Source organism: Schistocerca americana, chromosome 10 (assembly GCF_021461395.2).
Source record: "Schistocerca americana isolate TAMUIC-IGC-003095 chromosome 10, iqSchAmer2.1, whole genome shotgun sequence".
Classification (NCBI taxonomy): Eukaryota; Metazoa; Arthropoda; class Insecta; order Orthoptera; family Acrididae; genus Schistocerca; species Schistocerca americana.
This window is the reverse complement of record NC_060128.1, coordinates 85053866-85080979: the sequence shown is the minus strand read 5'-3', so window position 1 is coordinate 85080979 and position 27114 is coordinate 85053866. Positions and strand designations below refer to the sequence as shown.

General features: G+C 45.0%; 1 pseudogene; it reads left to right on the top strand.

Moving 5' to 3' along the window:
• The first annotated feature begins 3206 nt into the window (after positions 1-3206).
• Positions 3207-3324, top strand: LOC124552922 (annotated as a pseudogene).
• The last annotated feature ends 23790 nt before the right edge of the window (positions 3325-27114 follow it).

Below are 27114 nucleotides of genomic sequence, written 5' to 3'. Positions count from 1 at the left end.
GCACGAGAATTTTGTTTATAAATTATTACTTTAGAACTGGTGATTTACAAGTGATGGGTGATATTCGTCGTAAAAATAGCGGACGCTACAGTTTTCTCAGCACCTTGCACACGTCATAAAAGCCACATTTTTACAATTACATAGTCGTTTTAAAGTACCTGTAGAAAAAAAATATTCGCACTGTGTTCTCACAATAACGTCGAAAAATTCACATTACTCGATGGGGAATTGGCAAGCGAATGAGCTCCATAACCGTAGCTGGCGTTGTCCCCAACGTCCCATGGGCCGATTTTACCTGCACCAGGAAACAATCGTTGGTTTGCAGCTGCCGAGGGCTGCTCGACAGACGAAGTGGAACTAAGGGAACGCTGAATACCTGTACACACTACTCACAGTCCCTTTTTGGAACGTTTTTTTTTTGCAACGTTCTCGTGGACGCTGTAAGTACAATCCTTATTCTTTTTACAAACTTCTTAGCAATCCCAAATTTTCGTTTGTCTTTCCTTGGCATGCATTTTACGAAAATATTATTAAATACAATATATTGAACATTTTTTCGCTTAATTAGCTGTGCATATAGCGTATAAACTGAAAATAAAAAAAGGAAGTTCTCGCATTGCGGTTCGAACCCAGAACCGTAAGATTACCGCGTGCCTCGGCCGACAGCCGCCAAAAATGCTACTTTTTCTAAACTCTTGGCCATTTGGAGCTTCCACTTCTACCACTTTCATTTCTGGCGAATCCTTGAATATGGCGCAAACTTGCACGAAATCGGTGATGACGAGAAAGCCCGGTAGTCCAGTTTGTCAGTAAGAAAAACAGCTAAGGTAATTATTTATTAAAGCCTGGCAATCCACGAAACAATCGTAACTCGTATAGACCAATCATTTTACTACTGTCCGCCCCGATAGCTGAATGGCCAGCATGACGGACTGCCGTCCTAAGAGGCCCGGGTTCGATTCCCGGTTGGGTCGGGGATTTTCTCCGTTCAGGGAGCGCGCTGTTCGCCCAATGTGGCGTCGAATGTAATAAGACCTGCACCAAGGCGGCCGGGCCTGCCCCGTAAGGGGCCTCCCGACCAATGACGCCGAACACTCATTTCCATTGAGAGGCACCCACATGCCTTGCTCATACTGTGGCATCAAGCAGTGAGGCCTGCAAGTTGAGTGGTCTGCCAAGCGAGTGCATTCATTCTTATTTATCGAGTAACATGAGCTCTAGTACTCACAATTAAGTTACAAATTATTCTCCTGTTTGATTATTACGCAACGGAAACGGATATCGCAATCTGACTATCAGTAATTTACACAACTCTGTTCACTACGCACTGGCAATACCGCATTTTCTTTCTTACACAACGGCTTTTATCAACACGTGGCCATCGCACTGAATATGAATGGCGCACACATTATAAATTATGGATATCATGACAACATACTATTCGGAGGAAAAGGCCACCAATCTTTTTCTTTTCACTATCTTTTTTATTCCGATAAATTCTATAACCTAAACACACCAGTACATTTTTCTAAAACAATTACACATGAGAAGCTCCGCCAAGATTCTCTATCTTATGATCTCGTAATTATCTAACACCACAGTGCACTTTCTGGATAGGATGGTGGATCTTTTGGTATATCTCACACTTCGACTCTCACACCCATCATCACGAAAATTTCCTCCAGACCGAGCGGTACAAAAAGGAACATGCATAACCCACCGCCTCTGAACCTATCTTGCTACTCTCCCATGCAAACCACACATACTTAAATTACATGAAATACACCACACTGGCAACATGGAATACAACACAAGGAATAGTCACAACGTCATAATCACATCACTTTCAGCTTTCCCACTTCAATTACTATTCATCCCAGTTTCACACGACACTGCCCCAGTTCGTAATTTTTCTTTCCTACTTTGAACTCTGGAGGATATATGGACGCCTTCGTGCAATGCAAGCCAAGTAGCGTTGCTGTATAGACGGCTGACTCACCTTGCTTCTCTCTCAGAGTATTATAGTTTGAATCCAGCGTCACACGGAAACATAACACACAAAGTAATGTTAAGAACATATTCATCACACACACGAGTCCTCAACTGATACCATGGACGAGTACTTCTCTTCATCCTTTGTCTCATACACAGATTGAGACTCACACAGTACTCACCACGTGGAAGTACTCGTCTCTAATTTCAAGTCCTGCACACGCCATTTCTTAAATATTTCCAACTTATAGTACACACGCCAGTAATTCAGCTTGTCTTTAGCACTCTGAAGTATTTCAACTTAGTACTAGCACTCGCAAGTATTTCAACTTATTGCTACACATGGTTTCATTGTGACCGTTGGTCACTTCCGAAGATTACTACGATCCCCTCAATATTGCCTGCCTGACATTTAATTCTCCCCACAAATAGAGAAATTATTATTCCAAACTACTCTTAAGTATTTCACATCCATATCATTCTCTCCACTGTTTTGTCTTTACGGAGCGCACCTAAGACAGGTCTTACCAACACAAGATCCAGCGCCAGAGTGCTGAAACATGGCCGTTCTTCAGGTCAGCTCGCACCTCTGCCGAGGTGGGGGGGGCACCATGCTGCCGTATTGGTCAGCCACATTTCAGGCGCTCAAAGCTCAGGTAAATTTCATCTCTTTGGTTCCACCAAAGGTGACCAAAGGACCGTCTCAAAGATGATCATATATTGCACATTCACTGTCTGCGGTTAGCAGACGACCATATATTCATTCATTTCGCAGGTCTCACCAAATTGGATGTAGGGATTTATTTTGTGGGAGTGCACATGTGATCAATTAAATAAATGAATTGTCATTCTTTCCTACACTGGTATCCGGCTTCGGTGTATAAAGTGAAATTGAGTTATTATTACAAAAAATATGTTGTTCTGGCAAGAATAACGAAGAATATTGTACCCATTTTCAATGTCGGGCGGTACTGTACCCTATCACCATTTCCATTTTACTACTAGTAGTAGATCAATACTTCGAAACAGTAACAAATAGGCACCTACAACGTTTTGCTTTAGAACAAACGATAATTTCTCAAATACAGTCTGGCTTTAGAAAAGAGCACTGTACCGCTGACTTTATACTAAGAATAGGTAGGAACATCACAAAAGCAACGAACACGACGGGGTAGGCATCGACTCAGTATTTAGAGAAAATGGAAAGGGCATTTGCCAACGGCCTTGCCGCAGTGCTAACACCGGTTCCCGTCAGACCACCGAACTTAAGCACTGTCGGGCTGGGCTAGCACTTGGATGGGTGACCATCCGGTCTGCCGAGTGCTGTTGGCAAAGGGGGTGCACTCAGCCCTTGTGAGGCAAACTGTGGAGCTGCTTCAGTGAGAAGTGGCGGCTCCGGTCTCGGAAACTGACATACGGAAGAGTGGTGTGCTGACCACGTGCCCCTCCACATCTGCATCCAGTGACGCCGGTGGACTGAGGATGACACGGCGGCCGGTCGGTACCGTTGGGCCTCCCAAGGCCTTTTCGGACGAAGTTTAGTTTTAGAAAGGGCATTCGAGACACACCGGCTTCCTGGACGATAACATAAACTAGTGGCCTTGACATTCAGCTCAGTCCTGGACGACAGGCCGACAACAGGCACAGTAAGTGGGAAACAATCTCCGATTTTTAACAGGAAGCTGGAGAACCTCTGGGATCCATGATAACTTTTGTGCTGTGCGGTATCTTCGCTGAGACGACAGAAGTCATGGGATAGCGGTATGTACATACAGATGGCGTTAGTATCCGTCGGCCGCTGTGGCCGAGCGGTTCTAGGCACTTCAGTCTGGAAGCACGCGACAGCTACGGTCGCAGGTTCGAATCCTGCCTCGCGCATGGATGTGTGTGATGTCCTTAGGTTAGTTAGGTTTAAGTAGTTCTAAGTTCTAAGGGACTGATGACCTCAGGTGTTAAGTCCCATAGTGCTCAGAGGCATTTGAACCATTTTCTAATCTTGCACTATTTTACAGGTAGAGTGGTGTGTAAGATACTGTTGAATACCATATACAACCTGTGTGTACCCATTCCGAGACGACTGGAAGATTCTCTGAGTGCCTACAGGTTTTCTAAACAGTTTTGGGCACGGTAATACGTTGTGTTTTTGATGTTTCCGTATCATTGTATCTCTGTTGTTACTAGAACAATGAAATACTTAACTCATTTAAGTAGTCTACGAAGCGAGGTGTTTACACCACAAGGATAACACTAATTTGTCACTCCTGAGCAAAATGAGAGCAACACTGAAGGGAACGAGTAATTTGTGCTCGTCTCGACGCAGCAGGCTCGCCGCGGAGTTGTGACGTAAACGTCAGTCGCGGCCGGATGTGCATAAATTCGCAGACTTAACCCCCGGCTGTCCACTCTGGCGACACGGCGGTGTCACGGAGCGCGCGGTGCTCGCACGAGCCGCTGTACGGCACAACCCCGGCGTTGTGAAACAACCGACAACCGTGCAGTGGCGGCGGCGGCGGCGGCGGCGGCGGCGGCCAGAGTAATTACGACAAACAGGGCCGCCGTAGCTCATCTGCGGGCCGCGCAGTAAAACAGTCAGTCGGCGCGCTCTGCCCGCTATTCGCGGAGAATTACTCCAGTGTTTTGTCTACGCTAAGAGCCTGCCCTGGCCTACCCTACCCAGCCGCCGCCCCCTCAGCTGCACTAGGCCGGAGGAAGCCAGTTCGCAAGAAGGCCCATCAACTGATTCTCAATCAGAGTGGCACGGAGAGGGCACCGTATATGAATGAAGGGTGTTTGAAAGTCTTTGTAGCAAACGTCTTGGGGTGATAGACTTCGTCATAGGGGAACAGTTTCTGTTTGAGACAAAGTGTTTCCTTACGCTCCGCGGCGACGATAGGAGTATTTTTATTGAATTCGGCGCCCCTGGGGCGACGACATCTCGCCGAACTAGTAGGCTCTATATCTACATGGATACTCTGCAAATCACATTTAAGCGCCTGGCAGAGGGTTCCTCGAACCACCTTCGCAATTCTCCATTATTCCAATCTCGTATAGCGCGCGGAAAGAATGAACACCTATATCTTTCCGTACGAGCTCTGATTTCCCTTATTTTATCATAGTGATCGTTCCTCCCTATGTAGGTCGGTGTCAACAAAATACTTTCACATTCGGAGGAGAAAGTTGGTGATTGGAATTACGTCAGAAGATTCCGTCGCAACGAAAAACGCTTTTCTTTTTATGATGTCCAGCCGAAATCCTGTATCATTTCTGTGTCACTCTCTCCCATATTTCGCGACAATACGAAACGTGCTGCCTTTCTTTGAACTTTTTCGATATACTCCGTCAGTCCTGTCTGGTAAGGATCCGACATCGCGAATCAGTATTCTAAAAGAGGCCGGACAAGCGTAGTGTAGGCAGTCTCCTTAGTAGGTCTGTTACATTTTCTAAGCGTTCTGCCAATAAAACGCAGTCTTTGGTTAGCCTTCCCCACATTTTCTGTGACTTCCTTCCAATTGAAGTTGTTCGTAACTGTAATACCTAGGTATTTAGTTGAACTTAGATTGGACTGATTTATCGTGTAACCCAAGTTTAACGAGTTCCTTTTAGCACTCGTGTGGATGACCTCACACTTTTCGTTATTTAGGGTCAAAACTGCCACTTTTCGTACCATTCAGATACCTTTTCTAAATCGTTTTGCAGTTTGTTTTGATCTTCTGATGACCTTATTACTCGATAAACGACAGCGTCATCTGCAAACAACCGAAGACGGCTGCTCAGATTGTCTCCCAAAATTGTTTATATAGATAAGGAACAGCAAAGGGCCTATCGCACTACCTTGGGGAACGCCAGAAATCACTTCTGTTTTACTCGATGACTTTCCGTCAGTTACTACGAACTGTGGCCTCTCTGACGGGAAATGACAAATCCAGTCACGTAACAAAGACGATATTCCACAAGCACGCAATTTCACTACGAGCCGCTTGTGTGGTATAGTGTCAAAAGCTTTCCGGAAATCCAGAAATACGGAATCGATCCAAAATCCCTTGTCAATAGCACTCAACACTTCATGTGAATAAACAGTTAGTGGTGTTCCCACGGGAACGATGTTTTCTAAACCCATGTTGACTGTGTGTCTAGTCTACCAATGGTTCCAATGGCTCTGAGCACTATGGGACTTAGCCCCTGAGGTCATCAGTCCCCTAGACAACTTAAACCGAACTAACGTAAGGACATCACACACATCCATGCCCGAGGCAGGATTCGAACCTGCAACCGTAGCGGTCGCGCGGTTCCAGACTGTAGCGCCCAGAACCACTCCGCCACTTTGGCCGGCCTCTAGTCTACCAATCAGGTGTGCTACGTACTACCTGCCGTCACCAAACGAATGAATCTACAGGGGCGTTCAATAAGTAATGCAACACGTTTTTTCCCCCCCCCTGTTACCAAAGGAAACTGCGAGGGGCGTTCAATAAATAATGAAACACCTATTTTTTCTCGGCCAATTTCGGTTTAAAAAGTGCCCATTCGTTGTGGGACGCAGTGGACTATTCCCTCTTCAGTCTCAACTGTTTCATGAAGTTCTGTTAGATGGCGGCGCTACTCGTAGTCTCCAAAATGAGTCTCTAACGGCGGTGCATTCTAAGCAGACAGCTGTAATTGAGTTTCTTTTGGCGGAACACCAGAGTATCGTGGATATTCACAGGCTCTTGCAGAATGTCAACGGTCGTCTGGCAGTGAACAAAAGCACGGAGAGTCGTTGAGCGAAACGTCTGTCGTCAACGCAACAAGGTCGTAGAAACTCGTCCAATCTCCAGCGTACAGGCGGCCCGCACCCACCCTCAGGAAATTGAAGGAACGACTTCAGTGTGTCCGTCACCACAAAATGCAAACGAACTTCTCTTTCTCCAAATCAACGCAAGTCCTCACGCAACTGCCGGCCTGAGTGGCCGAGCGTTTCTAGGCGCTACAGTCTGGAACTGCGCAACAGTTACGGTCGCAGTTTCGAATCCTGCCTCGAGCATGGATGTGTGTGATGTCCTTAGGTTAGTTAGGCTTAAGTAGTTCTAAGTTCTAGAGGACTGATGACCCGAGATGTTAAGTCCCATAGTACTCAGAGCCATTTGAACCATTCCTCATGCAACTCTGTGCACCCGGGAGCAGCTCACAACACTGGACTGTTCTTCCTCATCCACCCAACAGCCAGGATGTCCCCACTTCCGACTTCCATCTATTTGGTCCAGTGAAGGATGCATTCTGCGGGGAGCGGAACGTGGATGATGGGGAGGCAACTGGTAAGGTGCTATAAGGCCTAGCGCTGAACGGAAGTTATGTTGAAAAACAGGGTTTTGTAGCCAAATCAGTGGCTAATAATACGGTGCACTGGGCACCTGATTAAAACGAACCTGCTTTCAGCAAAAAGAGGTGTTGCATTACTTACTGAACAATCTTCATAGAGAGGTAGAATAGGGGCGCTGGAGAGCTGCCTGGAAGAATTTTGAGCAGAGCATAATCTGAACCTCGCTAATACTTGATTTAAAAATCTTGGAAGTAGGTTGCATACGTCGAGCAGACATGGAGACAATGAAAGCTTTAAGAATGAAGAAGATAATTTTAAAACTGAGGTTTCAAAATTCTATTTAAACTCCTACGCTTTCTCAGGAATAGATGGTGTCTTCAACTGTAATAAATTAGTTATGGACTGCAGAATCAACCTCAAGAAATTGGAGGAAGAGAGGAAATTACAGAGATTGGACAGGAGTAGATCAGAAGAATACCTGGTACCCAAATTTCAAAGAGAACACTACGCGATGGTTGAGTGTAACGAGTGAAAGGAATACAATAGAAGAGGAATAAGTGGCTTTGAAAAGGGAAATACTGAGGCGTAGAAGATCAAACAGCAAAAAGCAAGGCCTTAAAAATGGCATCTTTAACTGAGATGTATTCCGAGCAGAGAGTTGTCATTTCTTTTGGCGGAAAACCAGGGCATCGCAAATGTTCATAGTCGCTTGCAGAATGTCTATGGGGACTTGGCAGTGGCGCGTTGAGTCGTTGGGCAGGCGTCTGTCGTCATAGCAACAAGGTCACTCAAACCTGCCCGATCTCCCGCGTAGCTCCTGCAGTGTTGGAACGTGCGGACACTCTCATTCGAGGTGACCGACGGATCACAGTCAAAACCTCGCTGCTCAACCCGACGTCTGACGCACTCGTCCACCAGTTGGAGTACTCAAAGGCGTGTGCCCAGATAGTTTCCTCGCCACCTAACAGAAACCCGTACAGAGAAACGAATCTGCGCTGTATTGCTTGCGCGTTACGAGGCTGATCTCGACAATTTTTTGTCGAACACCGTCATTTCATTGGATTCCTCTTGCTCATCCACGCTACAGCCCGGATCTCGCACCTTCCAACTTCCACCTGTCTGGCCGAATTAAGGATACACTCCGTGGGAAAAAGCATGCGGATTATGGAGATGTTATTGATGGAGGAAGACGTTGGCTCCAAAGCCGACCAGTAGAGTGGGTCGTGTGGGCACACACACCTCCCAGTAAGGTGGCCTAAGGCAATTGCAGTGAATGAAGATTATATCCCAAAACAAGGTTGGGAAATAATACGATGTATTGGAATGCAGAATAAAACCAACCCACTTTCAGAAAAAAGTGTTGCATTTCTCACTGAACGCCTCTCGTGCAGTCGTCCTGCGACAACTGTGCGTTCTTTGACTGGTCGGAGAGGTGGCACATCAAAACAGAACATTTGACGTATTACTCCAATATGTTACATAAATGAATAAAAGACTTGCTTAACTTTCACACAGGTCTTGGCCACAAGAGAGCTTGGTATGTTAAATTTGTTATTGACTTTTAAAGCATCATTTGATGCACAGATCAACAAACTTTTCTCTTGCAGTACAGTGTTACACATTTAAATGAAGAAGTCCATCGGAAACTTTAGCTATCGTGTTGGTCCTATACTGTGATGGTGACTCCTTCAGACGAGGTCACAAACTGGTGCAGAGCTCTTGCATGCTAGACGGTACATTGACCTCAGAACGAGGGCACTGCTGTTGCTGAGACGGGGGCGTGGTCTTGTGGAGCGCCTCCCATACTTCGTTGCGGATTGCAGCGAGTCCTCGATAATCTGTGCTGTATCGAATCTCAGTGCCGACTCTGGCGTGCCACAGCCATCACACTGCCTACCCCAATACGTTGTGTTAGGTCGCCTGTTATCTGTGAAATTGTCACGTAACACACACTGAAGCGCCAAAGAAGCTCATGTAGTGATGTGTATTCAAAAACAGAGCTATGTAAACAGGCAGCCGCGCGGGATTAGCCGAGCGGTGTAAGGCGCTGCAGTAATGGACTGTGCGGCTGGTCCCGGCGGAGGTTCGAGTCCTCCCTCGGGCATGGGTGTGTGTGTGTGTGTGTTTGTCCTTAGGATAATTTAGATTAAGAACGGTGTAAACTTTTGGACTGATGAACTTAGCAGTTAAGTCCTATAAGATTTCGCACATACATATAAATAGGCAGAATATGCCGCAGCGGTCGACAACGCCTATGTAAGACAACAAGTGTCTGGCGCAGCTTTTAGATCGATTACTGCTGCTACAATGGCAGGTTATCAAGATTTAAGTGCGTTTGAACGTGGTGTCATAGCCGGCGCACGAGCGATGGGACACAGCATCTCCGAGGTAGCGAAGAAGAGGGGATCTTCCTGTACGACCATTTCACGAGTATATGGTATCAGGAATCCGGTAAAACAAGAAATCTCCAACATCGCTGCGGCCGGAAAAACATCCTCCAAAACCGGGACCAACGACGTCTGAAGAGAATCGTTCAACGAGACAGAAGTGCAACCCTTCCTCATAATGCTGCAGATCATTGCTGGGCCCATAACAAGAGTCAGCGTGCGAACCAGTCAACCAAACATCATCTATATGGGATTTCGGAGCCGAAGGCCCACTCGTGTACCCTTGATGACTGCACGACAGAAATATTTACGCCTCGCCTGAGCCCGTCAACACCGACATTGGATTGTTGATGACTGGAAACATGTTCCTTAGTCGGACGAGTCTCGTTTCAAATTGTATCGAGCGCATGGACGTGTACGGATATAGAGGCAACCTCATGAATCCATGGACCCTGTATGTCAGCAACGGACTGTTCAAGTTGGTGGAGGCTCAGTAATGGTGTGGGGCGTGTGTAGTTGGAGTGATACGTCTAGATACGACTCTGCCAGGTGACACGTACGTAAGCATCCTGTCTGATCACCTGCATCCACTCATTTCCATTGTGCATTCCGACGGACTTGGCCAATTCCAGCAAGACAATGCGTCCAGAATTGCTAATGCGTGGCTCCAGGAACACTCGTCTGCGTTTAAACACTTCCGCTGGACACCAAACTCCCCAGTCATGAGCATTATTGAGTATATCTTGGATCCCATGCAACGCTCTGTTCTGGAGAGATCTACACCCCCTCGTACTCTTACGTATTTATGGACAACCCTACAGGATTCACTGTGTCAACTCCCTCCAGCACTACTTCAGACATTAGTCGAGTCCATGCCACGTCGTGTTGCGGCTCTTCCGAGCGCTCGGGGGACCCTACACTATATTAAGCACGTGTACTCGTTTCATTGGCTCTTCAATGTATTTCAGAATATTTTTATGCTCATTTCCCTTTAATTAGTAGTCGATCAATGATGGAGGATAACAATCTCAATCAAGTTTCGGTATCTTCAGTGACAGTACCTTTTTATTGCTTTCTTTACACTTCTCTCTTTATACTGCAGTGAAAGGACTGTAAGGTTGGGAGGCTACGAGCTGGCTAGCGAAAGGTAAATGGTCCTTTGTAAGAGGAGATGGTTACCACAACAATGATCAGAGTTCGAGGCGAAGTCACAGCCTCAGATGGACAGACCGGCATTCACAGGCTCTTCAAGTGAGATACGGGACGGCCTTTTTCTGTCGAAAAACCGCAGTAATGTTGGTAGGAGCCTTTTAGCAAGAAAATGGATCTCTAGCCAGGAGTCGCTTTCCAGAGACCAGCGTGTGAAGTACCTCAGGAACGACGGTTTAAGTTTTCAGAATCCAGCGTTCTGGTTGGTTCTTAATATTATTTTTCATCCAGCACGCATTGCCTCGGCCGCAAAACAGTTTCTATAGACTTTAGAGAGAACGTTCAGGATTTATTTATTTATTTGCTGCACGAGCTTTATGGCCCACACTCTAGACGGACCCTAACTTCCACGAATTATAACGTTAACAATCATAACAACAAAACTATAATGACATACAAATGTCGCATACATTTACAATTCGTCTGAATAATGTTGCTTGCCCCTACATTCGTAATTACCAGTAAAATGCTCCTGTCGGAGCATAAAAAGGACGAAAAGGATCTTTTTATAAGTCCCTGATAGAGAAGAAGGGAACCTCCCTGGCACATTAAAAGTGTGTGCCGGACCGAGACTCGAACTCGGGACTTTTGACTTTCGCGGGCAAGCGCTCTACCAACTGAGCTACCCAAGCACGACCCACGCCCCCTCCTGATAGCTTTCCTTCTGCCAGTACCTCGTCTCCTACATTCCAAACTTCACAGAAGCTCTTCTGCGAACCTTGCAGAACTAGCACACCTGAAAGAAAGGATATTGCGGAGACATGGCTTAGCCACAATTTCATATAAGAAGGGAACCATCTGCCTCAGTCGTTGGTATGTGAACATATTCGCGCTTCTCTGTGCTGAAAGAGAGTAGCCGAAACACAATCATTACAATGCAATCATCAAACCGAAAGTGCTTAAAACATGCTGCATTTATGTATACCCCTTCCAGTTCTTTGTACGGCGTGTTCAAAAAGTCTCTCCGCAGTGCCGTATGATTGTTAGCCGCGCGTGCCGTATGCCGCAGTGAATATACCGAATGAAACTCAGTGAAATACAAGTTACTAATTTATTGAATATTAATTTTTACTTACAAATTTTCATATTAAATGTTGAAAGTGTCCCCCCTGTTGTTGAATACACAAGTCAGTTAGTTTAATCGTGTTTCCAAACACAACCTGTAACATTTCTTCTGTAACAGTAGCAGTGAAAGGAGATATTGCAGTTTTCAATTCATCGATGGATTTTGGATGGATTTTATAGACAGTTGCTTTCACTGCACCGCAGATGAAAAAGTCGGATGGTGTTAGGTCAGGCGATCGTGGAGGTCCAAGTCCCTGTCAATTTACACGATCACCAAAAAACATCAACAAGCAGTGACATTGAAACGCGAGCTGTATGCGCGGTTGCACCATCTTGCTGAAAGTAACCGTTCAGTATTTCACTTAACACAAGTTCTCATATGAATGGGTGCAGAATATCACTGCAGTATCGTTGTGCGTTTATCGTTTTGTTGAAAAATATGAGAACCACAACCCGACGTCTAGAAATTGCAATCCAAATTCCTATTTTCACAGAATGAAGTGGCTTCTCATGAATATACAATGGATTTGCAGTACTCCAAATACGAAAATTTTGCGAGTTCATTTACCCGGATAAACGAAATCACGCCTCATCAGTGAAAAACGTTTCGTTAAGAATATCCCTTCCAATTTGTTGAACGAAATTTTTGAACCTTTAACAATAATGCAGTCTCTTGCCATGATCAGTATTTTTCAGTTCTTGTACGACTGTCACTTTGTATGGGAAAAGTTCTGATTTTCTCCTTACAGCTGTGTGGGCGGATCCGACACTAACATCGAATTCCTGGGCGAGTTTTCTTACTGACTTGTTCCGACTCGTGGACATTTTATCGGAAATATCGAGTAGTTTATCCTCAGACAATACGCTAGGACGACACTTCTCGGTGCATCTGTCACTGAACCTGTGCTTCGAAATTTGTTAATCAAATCTCGCACAGTATCGCGATTTGGGATTTTTGTCTCCGGGAAAACTGAATTAAATGTTTGACGAACTGAAACTGTGTATTTACCGCCAGCTTTGAACACTTGTTCGATTAAAAGCACGCGGTTTTCATTGGTTAGCATTTTAACAGTGACAAAAACGAAACAAACGAACAAAGGAACTAAACTTAAACGTTCACGTCACCACGTAACGACACACACTAACGACATTACTTACGCTGGCTGAGACAAACGAAACAGTGGAATGTTGGGAGAGTCCACTTGAAGGGAGGTAACCCAGGCAGACGAACAATCATACGGCACTGCGGAGAGACTTTTTGAACGCCCTGTATTTATGGATCTGAACACTTCCATCAGGAATGCTGACATTATTTGGCGTGCTTTGATGGTCTCCTTGTCTTATTTCTCTTTGAATTCTGATTTTCCCACAATGTCAATGAAGTCTCTAAATATAGGTAAATGTAAATTAATGTAGATGAATAGGAAAAAGAATCCTGTAATGTTTGAATACTCCATTACCAGTGTAGCGCTTGACACAGTCACGTCGATTAAATATTTGAGCGTAATGATATTTTCACTCTGCAGCGGTGTGTGCGCTGATATGAAACTTCCTGGCACATTAAAACTCTGTGCCGGGCCGAGACTCGAACTGTGAGGACGGGGCGTGAGTCGTGCTTGGGTAGCTCAGATGGTAGAGCACTTGCCCGCGAAAGGCAAAGGTCACGATTTCGAGTCTCGGTCCGGCACACAGTTTTAATGTGCCAGGAAGTTTCATATCAGCGCACACTCCGCTGCAGAGTGAAAATCTCATTCTGGAAACATCCCTCAGGCTGTGGCTAAGTCATGTCTCCGCAATATCCTTTCTTTCAGGAGTGCTAGTTCTGCAAGGTTCGCAGGAGAGCTTCTGTAAAGTTTGGAAGGTAGGAGACGAGATACTGGAAGAAATAAAGCTGTGAGGACGGGGCGTGAGTCGTACTTGGGTAGCTCAGTTAGTAGACCACATGTCCGCGATTGGCAAAGGTCCCGAGTTCGAGTGTCGGTCCGGCACACGGTTTTAATCTGCCAGGGAGTTTCATTAGAGCGTAACACTGCAGAGCGATATGAAGTGGGACAAGCATGTAATGGCAGTTGTGGTGAAGGCGGATAGTCGTCTTCGGTTCATTAGTAGAATTTTGGGAAGATGTGGTTCATCCGTAAAGGAGACCGCTTATAAAACGCTAATACGACCTATTCTTGAGTACTGCTCGAGCGTTTGGGATCCCTAACAGGTTGGATTGAGCGAGGACATAGAAGAAATTCAGAGGCGGGCTGCTAGATTTGTTACTGGTAGGTTTGATCATCACGCGAGTGTTACGGAAGTGCTTCAGGAACTCGGGTGGGAGTGTCTAGAGGAAAGGAGGCGTTCTTTTCGTGAATCGCTACTGCTGACTGCAGCACAATTTTACTTCCTCCAACTTATATTTCGCGGAAAGACCACAAATATAAGAGAGATTAGGGCTCGTACAGAGGCATATAGGCAGTCACTTTTCCCTCGATCTGTTTGGGAGTGGAACAGGGAGAGAAGATGCTAGTTGTGGTACGAGGTACCCTCCGCCACGCACCGTACGGTGGATTGCGGAGTATGTATGTAGATGTAGATGGAACATCTAGGACTGTCGCATTTCTCTTTCAGTATCCTAATACAGGACACTCGATTGCTGCAGGTGCAAACAGTGGCAGACGACTGCCCACCCTATTCTGGAGCAGCCTTCAGTGCATGGAGACCAGGAGCGCTCTTGTCCCACTTCCCTGGGCACTACTCGCCACACACTCCTCCCTCATGAACACTCACCGTCCAGGACAACGTACCGGATTCTGTGATACAAAAACTCTCCATACCAGTCCGCCTGCTTAGCTGGGTGGTAACGTGCTTGCGTCTCATTCACCGTGCCTGGGTTCGATTCCTGGCCGTGTTGGAGATTTTCTCCCTTCGTGGACTGGGTCTTGTGTTGTCCTCATCATGTATCGATCCTCATCACCGGCACGCGACTGAAATATGACTTGCACACGGTGGCCGAACTTCCCGGAATGGGGCCACCTGTCCAACAATGCCATCCGATCATTTCATTTTTCCTTCAGACCAGTTTCGTATCTGAGGTGCTGACTTACTGGTAAATCAGTAGAACAAGGAAAACAGCGCGAAGAAAGCCAGCGTGGCAACCCTAGAGCGCCCTTTTCATTTTTGCAGTGAGAATTGTTTTTATTGACAAGTTACAAAGTTTACTTTATGTATTAACAGAATCTTCCGTCGGTTCTTGGTAGAACAACATTATAATAATAAATGAAAAGCACCAGTTTGCTTTTGTTCTACAATATTATTTTTGTTGCTAACCGGTTTTCGGCTTACAAGGCCATCTTCAGGCATTTACTGAGTATTATCACCAAAGAAGTTAAATGTTAGCAGACCACATTGGAAGAGAAGTAACTCATCTAGAGTGAAGTAGAAACATACAGTGAGTAACATCTTTGCAATGAAATAGTAAAAACTGAACAGTACATAAATAACAATGGAGTTAACAGGAAAACCTTTAGCACAAAATAAGAATAGCATGCCTACATAACAGTTTCTATTGATAAACAAAACTATTGAAATAAGATAAAATTAGTACTAGGCAAGACTGCATCAAGAGGTATGAAACATGGAGAGTGATACACAACCAATTAAAAAGGAAGGGACAGTTGTCAATGTAAATACAGAATACACGAGGAACTAAAGCCATATCAATATGATAAACAGAAATTAATGATATGCCTGAAGATGGCCTTGTAAGCCGAAAACCGGTTAGCAACAAAAATAATATTGTAGAACAAAAGCAAACTGGTGCTTTTCATTTATTATATACTTTATGTACTTTAAATTTGGGATACGTGTGATAATCTTACGGCCTAAACACATAATTCCACTTCTTCAATCTGATAACTTTGATAAACAACAGTTTAAAGGCATAACTAGGTTAAAGGTATCTGGGGAGAAGTTGTCGAAATGCTCTCTTTTGGGGAACTTTTTTTGTCTGCTACGGGGGAAGCGGAGATAGAAGTGTATGGTGTGAAGAAGAAAGCAAAAATAAAGCGGGGAGTAAGGCAAGGATGTACATTATCACCATATTCGTTAAACTTATTTATTGAAAAAACAATTGAAAAATTGGAAAGAGTAACCAAAGGAATTAAAGTCAATGGGAAACGAATACACTGTATCCGTTTTGCAAATGATATAGTAGTACTCGCTGACTCAGTAAAGGAAATGGAGTTTATGTTGCTAAAATTTGCCAAAATCTTGAGAGTATTTAATCTAAAAATAAGTAAGAAGAAAACAAAAACTATGGTAGTAGGGAAGCACTGAGCACTATGGGACTTAACTTCGTTAGTCATCAGTCCCCTAGAACTTAGAACTACTTAAACCTAACTAACCTAAGGACATCACACACATCCATGCCCGAGGCAGGATTCGAACTTGCGACCGTAGTGGTCGCGTGGTTCCAGACTGTAGCGCCTAGAACCTCTCGGCCACTCTGGCCGGCCAGTAGGGAAGACAAAAGAAAATGGTAAAGTTAATATTAAACTAGAAGATGATTGTCTAGAGCAGGTTGAGATCTTCTGTTATTTGTGGAGCCAGGCTTTCCAAAATAAAAGAAATTTACTAACAGACAATCATATAAGCCTAGAAAGCTGGAAAAAGTTTGCCAAAACTTTTGTCTGGAGTGTCTTAACATACGGATGTGAAGCGTGGACTCTGGGAAAGGCAGAGAAAAAGAGACTGGCAGCAATGGCAATGTGGATATGGAGAAGAATGACGAAAACAAGCTGGGTAGATAGAAAAAGTAATGAACAGGTCTTAAGAGAAGTGAATGAGAGCAGAACGCTGCTAAATTACATAGGAAGAAGAAAATAAAAAATGATAGGACACATAATGAGACACAACCAGTTCCTAAAGAATGTATTTGAAGGAAAAGTTTTACAGAAAAAACCAAGAGGCACGCCAAGAGCAACGTATTTTAATAACATCAAACAAGATATGGGGATAAAATCGTATGAAGAATTGAAGAGGGTGGCAATGGAAAGAGGGACGTGGCTAAATCCACAAGGCATAGTCTTTAGTTTATGATGAGAATGACGGGAGAATTTCAGAAACTCAACCTGCTCTTGGTAGGTCGGCTGCTCAGCGCGCAGCCTCTCTTAATGTAGGTGGCAATGGTTTCACACTAGCGACGCTTTCCTAAACCGTGCTGATTTGTGTAGAGAATCTTTTCGCTCTGTAGGAAATTCGTATTCGAGTTAAGAACATTCTCAAGGATCCCGCTGTCCGGCGTCAAGGATACTGTTAGACAACGACCAGGTAGCATTATAAGCACACAAATTCTTTAAGCGTAGAATTAGTGGGAGGAAGAAGTTGTAATGGTTTCAAGGGTAGGGGGTTTCATGTAGAATTAGGGGGAGGAAGAACTTGTAATGGTTTCAAGGGTAGGGGGTTTCATGCTGCGGGATGTCGGTTTCTAATTTACTGTCGCGGCGCGAAAATGGTTGATTGATTTTGTAATTTTCGCGACGAGACGCGTCATTAGTTTTTTTTTTACATATTTCGTAGGTTGCAAATGTGTGCTATTCTGTCACATCCAGGTTAGCCTTGAGCAATATATACAATTCCGACTTACTACAGGGTGTTTCAAAAATGACCGGTATATTTGAAACGGCAATAAAAACTAAACGAGCAGCGATAGAAATACACCGTTTGTTGCAATATGCTTGGGACAACAGTACATTTTCAGGCAGACAAACTTTCGAAATTACAGTAGTTACAATTTTCAACAACAGATGGCGCTGCGGTCTGGGAAACTCTATAGTACGATATTTTCCACGTATCCACCATGCGTAGCAATAACATGGCGTAGTCTCTGAATGAAATTACCCGAAACCTTTGACAACGTGTCTGGCGGAATGGCTTCACATGCAGATGAGATGTACTGCTTCAGCTGTTCAATTGTTTCTGGATTCTGGCGGTACACCTGGTCTTTCAAGCGTCCCCACAGAAAGAAGTCACAGGGGTTCATGTCTGGCGAATAGGGAGGCCAATCCACACCGCCTCCTGTATGTTTCGGATAGCCCAAAGCAATCACACGATCTTCGAAATATTCATTCAGGAAATTAAAGACGTCGGCCGTGCGATGTGGCCGGGCACCATCTTGCATAAACCACGAGGTGTTCGCAGTGTCGTCTAAGGCAGTTTGTACCGCCACAAATTCACGAAGAGTGTCCAGATAGCGTGATGCAGTAATCGTTTCGGATCTGAAAAATGGGCCAATGATTCCTTTGGAAGAAATGGCGGCCCAGACCAGTACTTTTTGAGGATGCAGGGACGATGGGACTGCAACATGGGGCTTTTCGGTTCCCCATATGCGCCAGTTCTGTTTATTGACGAAGCCGTCCAGGTAAAAATAAGCTTCGTCAGTAAACCAAATGCTGCCCACATGCATATCGCCGTCATCAATCCTGTGCATTATATCGTTAGCGAATGTCTCGCGAGCACCAATGGTAGCGGCGCTGAGGGGTTGCCGTGTTTGAATTTTGTATGGATAGAGGTGTAAACTCTGGCGCATGAGATGATACGTGGACGTTGGCGCCATTTGGACCGCAGCTGCAACACGGCGAACGGAAACCCGAGGCCGCTGTTGGATCACCTGCTGCACTAGCTGTGCGTTGCCCTCTGTGGTTGCTGTACGCGGTCGCCCTACCTTTCCAGCACGTTCATCTGTCACGTTCCCAGTCCGTTGAAATTTTTCAAACAGATCCTTCATTGTATCGCTTTTCGGTCCTTTGGTTACATTAAACCTCCGTTGAAAACTTCGTCTTGTTGCAACAACACTGTGTTCTAGGCGGTGGAATTCCAACACCAGAAAAATCCTCTGTTCTAAGGAATAAACCATGTTGTCTACAGCACACTTGCACGCTGTGAACAGCACACGCTTACAGCAGAAAGACGACGTACAGAATGGCGCACCCACAGACTGCGTTGTCTTCTATATCTTTCACATCACTTGCAGCGCCATCTGTTGTTGAAAATTGTAACTACTGTAATTTCGAAAGTTTGTCTGCCTGAAAATGTACTGTTGTCCCAAGCATATTGCAACAAACGGTGTGTTTCTATCGCTGCTCGTTCAGTTTTTATTGCCGTTTCAAATATACCGGTCATTTTTGAAACACCCTGTATGTACTTACATAAAAAGTCATGTTTTGACACTTTTAACACCAAGCATTTCCTGAAAATATTTGTACAAATGTATATTAAAAATTCATAATGTACTTTTGTAAATCGCGTGTGTACAAACTGTTTAACAATATTCCTTTTTTTGTATCTGGAATGTAGAAATTTATTCTTCACGTCTTCTTTTGTACAGTTTGAGAACCTTTGATAGGAACAAGTCACATTATGTAGTTATGGCTGGATCAATTGGATCGTGAACAATCGAATTAAACAACGTGTTTCCTGAAATCTTACAAGATGAATGAATTAATTAGCTGAATTTTAAAAAAATTAAGGTTTGCATGTTGTCTGGAATTCACTCTCTGAAATTTGGAAGGTAACAGAGATAAATCATAAAGACCTAAAAGTTATCTGCAACATGCACAGAAATCAAATTCCTTTTATAAGAGTGGGAGAAATTGAAAGGGCGGAAGTATTTTGTGTGTCGTAGCGTATCTCCAAAGTTATTCAATCTGTACTTTGGATAAACAGTAAAGGTGAAAATTTTTTAAAATGAAATTAATGTTCAGGAAGAAGAAATGGGAGGTTGGAGGTTTTTAGTGATGACGTAGCTGTGATAACTTGGAAAATCATTCGAAAGAAATGGGTAGTGCCTTGAAAAGAAGTTATAAGTTGATTCTTGATAAAAGTAAATCAAGGTTACTGGAAGTAAGTCTAATTAATCAGACATGATGATGATCTTTGGTTTGTAGGAAGCTCGACTGCGTGGTCATCAGTGCCCTTACGAGGTCCCATGTTTTACACAGTCCAATTTTTTTTATACGGAACAATCGAGCCACTGCCACGAACGATGATGAAATGATGAGGACAACACAAAAACCCAGTCCCCGGGTAGAGAAAATCCCCAACCAGGCCGGGAATCAAACCAGGCATCCCATGATCCAGAGGCAGCAGTGCTAGCCACTAGATCAGTAGACCACTAGACCACTGCAGACTAATTACTGAGGCAATGATGATCAAATTAAATTAGGGAATGGAACACTAAAAGTACGTGAAACCCCGTAACTCTATTTATTACTACCGATTCTGGCAATGACTATACTCTCGACTCACTCGTTAAGAGAAATGATTTCCAAATGTTTTCTGTAGTGCACAGTTTTCCACTTCATATCTGAGTTGGTGGGGGGGGGGACATTTGGGCAGCAGAATAACTTACGACAACCAAATTGCAGAACTGGGAAGAAAAGAAATTTATGGTACAGTTTCACTAAAAGAGGGAGTAAGTTGGTAGGACACAATCCGAATCATCAAGGGATAATAAAGTTGGTAACGGAACGAAATGTGGGCGTTAGAACTTTTACAATGTAATCCAATGCCCACTATAGTAAAAAGGTTCAACTGAATTTATGTTACAGTGGCTATGTAGGGATGAAGGGACTTTCACAGTGTAGTGTCAAGAGCTGCATGAAACCAATCTTCAGGCTGAACATCTCTACAACAAAGCGCATGCAGTGTAGAAATTTTCTGAAGGACCAAAGACGCTACTGGGAATATCAGATAAGTAATAATTTAGTTGCACTACTTGTTGTCAATCACCTTTTAGTATATGGTACACGCCAATTTACTAGCATATACTGCACTCAACAGTGATGGGTGAGCATCAGAAAGCTTCAAAAACGATGAAAAAAATCAATAGTTCAACACAGATGCTTGAATCGCTTGACTCCCGCCAGTTGTTGTGTAAGGGGTAGCCTGTGATCGCGTCCACAGAAGCCAAAACGGCTCTTAATTGTGCTCATGCTCGCTCACCCATCGTCGCAAGGACAGTAATACTGCCTTTTACTCGTCGTTACGACCGGATCGGGGAAAAATACACAGCCCTTGGCTGTCATCAGCGGCAGATTATATCAGCTCGTAATTTTTGCGCGGGGATTTCCCGCAGGACGCCACGGCCGTTGGCAGCCCTGCGCCGCTCGCGCGCCGCACTGCCCGGGGGGAAACCCCCAGCGTCCGGGGCTCGTATTTCATGGCGGCGCGGCTCGGCGGTCAGCAGCGAAACACAGCGCAGCGGCGAGAGTTAAAACCCCGCGCCCGACAGATTTACAGCGCGCCGCAAAGACTCGCGGAAAAAAGTTATTGTTTATGTGTGCGCGAGAGCGAGGGAGAGAGAAAGAGATTCTGGCGAAACGGCGATTATAGAGCGGTCGTTGCAGCCGGTCTTCTAAATATAAGCCCGGGGTGCTGGGTCAGTGCCTGGCCAACGTGCGTTCGCTTACAGGTCAGGCTGGGGTTTATCGGAAAGTTAGGCCGCTACGATACCTGCCAGCTACGATGCAACGGTGCCTGTCATCAGATTATGGTGTGTAACACAGAATCGGGATTGTTACTTCAGAGTGAGGTAACACAGTAGATTGAGAAGGTTGGTAATGAGAGAGGTGACACAGTGGATGGCGTAGGTTTCGAGAGAGTGTCGATGTGCTGATGCCCAATACAGGAAATGCATGATCAGTAAAACGTGATCTGTATAGAATACGTGAGACTTGTACTGTGATTTACCTTCATCAGTTGTAATTGACCCATTTACAGCGTAAAGCAAATGATATTGACAGCCACACATTGGATCGAGAAGTTTACTTAGGAGTGAGTTAACACAGTGGCTCAGGAAGGTTACTCCAGAGTGAGGTACAGTCGATTAGGAAGGTTAGATAAGACCATGAGAGCGCTGTCGACAGAGAAAGTCACTAGGAAGTGACGATCTCCTGATAATCAGTGTAGGAAATCCATAAGTGATAAAAATATGATGTGCATAAAACACTTGAGACCTGTGTTTAACTTTGTTGAAATAGAAAGATAAAAGGAATCGAGGTTGCTACAGAGGCTGAATGAGAAAGTACAAATACTGGAAACAGGTAAAAGAATCCGCTAGAGCACTGGATTGGGAAGAGACCAGAGGTATAAGACGATACCAGCTAAAGGGCAACATCAAGATAAATAAATCATATTCAGCTGGGGTAGCGATGGTGGGGAAACATTTATGACTAGAGGATGCTGAATTTGCAGTGATGGGCCTGCCTAATGGGTAGAAGACATAATTGTCAATCAAGGGTGCCCATACGATAATTTGTGGGACGGGGAGGGGTGGGGGAGCGAGAACTGGGGTGCTGAAGTATTTTTAATATTTCTGAAGACGAAGAGAGACTTGTAAGTACCCATAAAAAGTTTCAGTTCCGACCCCGAACGTACATAGACTACGAAGGTAGGCCATTTCGACGAGTACGCTCTGATTGGTCAGTGATATGTTACGTCACTAGACAACCAACGCTGACACAGTCGCGCACTGACTAATAGAAAACACACAGAAAAATAATTTTTCCCGTCTCTTTTCATTCGTTTTCAAGCCTCTCGTTGATGGGTTTCAAGATGGTTCAAAAGAATTAACTTTTGAAATATTCGAAAGGAAATGATAAACGGTAAAAGTAAGGATGACAATACTGTCAATATCAGAAGCCACCTGTAGATGCTCGAAGGTTCGAGTCCTCCCTCGGGCATGGGTGTGTGTGTGTGTGTGTGTGTGTGTGTGTGTGTGTGTGTGCGCGCGCGAGCGTTTGTCCTTAGGATAATTTAGGTTAAGTAGTGTGTAAGCTTAGGGACTGATGACCTTAGCAGTTAAGTCCCATACGATTTCATACACATTTTTTGAAGATGCTCGTTACTAATACTTCCAGCTTAAGAACACGACTACGCTAAATATTTGACAATCTCGTGTGCTGCTTTAGCTCAGATGTATTTTAGAGAATATTCTCATAGAGATGACGTAACTTAGCTGATGATGTTGACGTGGAACATTTAATTCGAAGTTGCTGAACACGAAGTAATCCAGAGAAAGTATCTTTTCGCCGAAGCGAGGTTCATTCCGTCTCATTTGCCTCCTTTATTAAAACAATCTAATGCAGATGTTCTCGTTCTTACATGCAAATCAGTGGTTTTCTTTTAGAGTGCGGGAAATCTTGATTGTACTAGTGCTGCTAATGATCATACCACACGTCTGCAGCGTTAGGTATCTACTCCATGAAAATACGAAAAAATGATTTTTAAATCTGATGGTGTAGAATGAAGCCCACCTTTCGAATATACGCTTACCCAGGCTTGTTTCGCTGTTAATTTTGCATCGACATGTTTTCCTGTTCTAGTTAATTTGCTAATGAGCTTTCGATGTTTTTGTACCTGAATCTGATGTATCATGCAATGTATTTTAACGCATCGTGAGTAACGTCTTCACTGGACCTCCGTGGATCTGTAAGACCGTAATCTGGAAGCAAACCTCCTTCATCTTAAATATTGTGATGTGTCGTGTCAGATACTTTGTTGCACGACTCACTAGAAATAAAATTCTGCAATTCGCCTTCCGTTTCTTCTGCAGAAGTTTAATGTCTTTCCTCGGTAATGGAAGAACCAAGGAACAAGGGTGTATCTGTCGCATTGTCGGTCAGTATTAGAAGGCAAAATCTATTTCCTCCTCAGAGGGCGTCGGACTATAATGAAACGCATCAAGAGCACGAATTGTAGAAAAAAAAGTTTCCAGACAATCTGGCAATCAGGATGGAGGTTGCCCCGGCATTTTTTACGTTTGTGAAACGTCTAGAAAGTGAATTTGTTGAATCCTTTTTGATAAGGAAGGAGACTGTTTCTTTTCCGTGCTCGCATATTCGAACAAATTTCGAACAACCATGTCAGGGAATTTTCTTGCCTTCCGAGGTTGAAACCATAACCACTTCTACACTCCTGGAAATGGAAAAAAGAACACATTGACACCGGTGTGTCAGACCCACCATACTTGCTCCGGACACTGCGAGAGGGCTGTACAAGCAATGATCACACGCACGGCACAGCGGACACACCAGGAACCGCGGTGTTGGCCGTCGAATGGCGCTAGCTGCGCAGCATTTGTGCACCGCCGCCGTCAGTGTCAGCCAGTTTGCCGTGGCATACGGAGATCCATCGCAGTCTTTAACACTGGTAGCATGCCGCGACAGCGTGGACGTGAACCGCATGTGCAGTTGACGGACTTTGAGCGAGGGCGTATAGTGGGCATGCGGGAGGCCGGGTGGACGTACCGCCGAATTGCTCAACACGTGGGGCGTGAGGTCTCCACAGTACATCGATGTTGTCGCCAGTGGTCGGCGGAAGGTGCACGTGCCCGTCGACCTGGGACCGGACCGCAGCGACGCACGGATGCACGCCAAGACCGTAGGATCCTACGCAGTGCCGTAGGGGGCCGCACCGCCACTTCCCAGCAAATTAGGGACACTGTTGCTCCTGGGGTATCGGCGAGGACCATTCGCAACCGTCTCCATGAAGCTGGGCTACGGTCCCGCACACCGTTAGGCCGTCTTCCGCTCACGCCCCAACATCGTGCAACCCGCCTCCAGTGGTGTCGCGACAGGCGTGAATGGAGGGACGAATGGAGACGTGTCGTCTTCAGCGATGAGAGTCGCTTCTGCCTTGGTGCCAATGATGGTCGTATGCGTGTTTGGCGCCGTGCAGGTGAGCGCCACAATCAGGACTGCATACGACCGAGGCACACAGGGCCAACACCCGGCATCATGGTGTGGGGAGCGATCTCCTACACTGGCCGTACACCACTGGTGATCGTCGAGGGGACACTGAATAGTGCACGGTGCATCCAAACCGTCATCGAACCCATCGTTCTACCATTCCTAGACCGGCAAGGGAACTTGCTGTTCCAACAGGACAATGCACGTCCGCATGTATCCCGTGCCACCCAACGTGCTCTAGAAGGTGTAAGTCAACTACCCTGGCCAGCAAGATCTCCGGATCTGTCCCCCATTGAGCATGTTTGGGACTGGATGAAGCGTCGTCTCACGCGGTCTGCACGTCCAGCACGAACGCTGGTCCAACTGAGGCGCCAGGTGGAAATGGCATGGCAAGCCGTTCCACGGGACTACATCCAGCATCTCTACGATCGTCTCCATGGGAGAATAGCAGCCTGCATTGCTGCGAAAGGTGGATATACACTGTACTAGTGCCGACATTGTGCATGCTCTGTTGCCTGTGTCTATGTGCCTGTGGTTCTGTCAGTGTGATCATGTGATGTATCTGACCCCAGGAATGTGTCAATACAGTTTCCCCTTCCTGGGACAATGAATTCACGGTGTTCTTATTTCAATTTCCAGGAGTGTATGAGGTGCTTTCTGATGCTGAGTGTACCTCAAGTTCAACACATTAAAAAAGTCGTTTATCAGTTCGATGAAGATTCTTTCGCGGTCTTGGTGGAGGATGTATCTCAAAGATTGGGCAGTATTGCGTGAAATTAGCTGCACAGCCATTCAAACGTTCTGACACGCAAGTCCACTAACATTCACGCAAGCTTCCGATTAGTTATAGGCTACCGAAAGATCACTTGTTTGATGACGCAGAGGACCGTCTATTACAGTCATTGTAAAAATGGAAATGAGCGAATGGAATCGTTGGCAGGGAAGCCCTATTCGGGGAAGTTTGGCCACCAAGTACAAGTGAAACGTCCCCTTTGAACAATTATACGAGACTGTGCTTAACCTGACACACAATGTTTTTAGCGCAACGCAATCTGACTATCAAAGATCCCTGCAAAAGAATGGCCCTGACTAACATTAAACTATACCTTTCACAAATCACTTACCTCACAAAAATCTTCGCTGCTCAAGCTACTGCAATACAGCGAGCGCCACTACTGCCAGCTAAATAAAAGATTCAAACTACTGAAGGCACTAACTACTGATAGGGATAGTTAGCAAATGAAAGATATTAATAGAGAGCAAACAGTGTATTTACCTTAATATCATCACAAGTCATAATATATATATCAGTTCATGACAAATTAGAAACCTCCGCCATCTCTCTCCCCACATCCACCACTGCTGGCGGCTCACCTCCAACTGCACAACGCTACGCGCTGTTCACATCCAGCTGCCGCTGCCCAACACTACAATGGCAGACAACAATGCAAACTAGCGACAGACTGCACACAGCACAGCCAGTGATTTTCATATTGAGCGCTACGTAACGTTGCCAATAAGAAAACATAAACAGCCTACTTACATAGCCCCCATGCTCCCCACAAAAATTTTTACAAATGGTGTTGGGCACTGGCCAATACAGATTTGACAAAAATTTTTCACAATTACAGTAACAAAGATATAAAATGCACACACTTATTAATATTATGTTGGTCAAAAGATCAAAATTTCTCACAATCCATAAAGACAGTCCACATTGTTCATTACGGTAATCACAGGTTTTTTTTTTCACAAAGTCTCATTAGCAAAAGAAATTGCACACAGAAGTAGTGGATTTCCATGCAGTCTTGAAGAAGTAGTGTTGTCCTTCCAACGGAAAGACAGTACTGACTCTCGACATGCTGACAGGTAATGGGCCACAATGGAGCAAACCCACAGCAGAGTCATTCGAAGTTTTGATGAATATTGGTAGGTAGGTCATCACAGAGCAGACCCACTGTAGTCCTGGTAGAGATTACGGTATTGGTGGGCCACCAGAGGTGCAGACCCACTGTAGTCCTTGTAGAGATAATGGTATTGGTGGGTCATCAAAGATGCAGACCCACTGTAGTCCTTGTAGAAATACTGGCGTTGGTGGGTCATCATAGATGCAGACCCACTGTAGTCCTTGTAGAGATAATGGTATTGGTGGGTCATCAAAGATGTAGACCCACTGTAGTCCTTGTAGAGATGGCCAGCAGCCATCTGTTGTGACTGTGCAGGTGCACAATCACCATTGAAGAGTCTTGCGGATAATATAGCAAGTCCATAAACCACCACTTGTGCACTCACAAAGTTTTTGAAATTGTCCTTAGAACCAGCAATGCTGTTATCCAGTCCCTTGCTGAGTTATTAACACACATGCAAACACTAACAGTCCCTACTTCTCACATATTGTCCACATACTATGACCAACAGAAACGTGTGCAGTGAAATG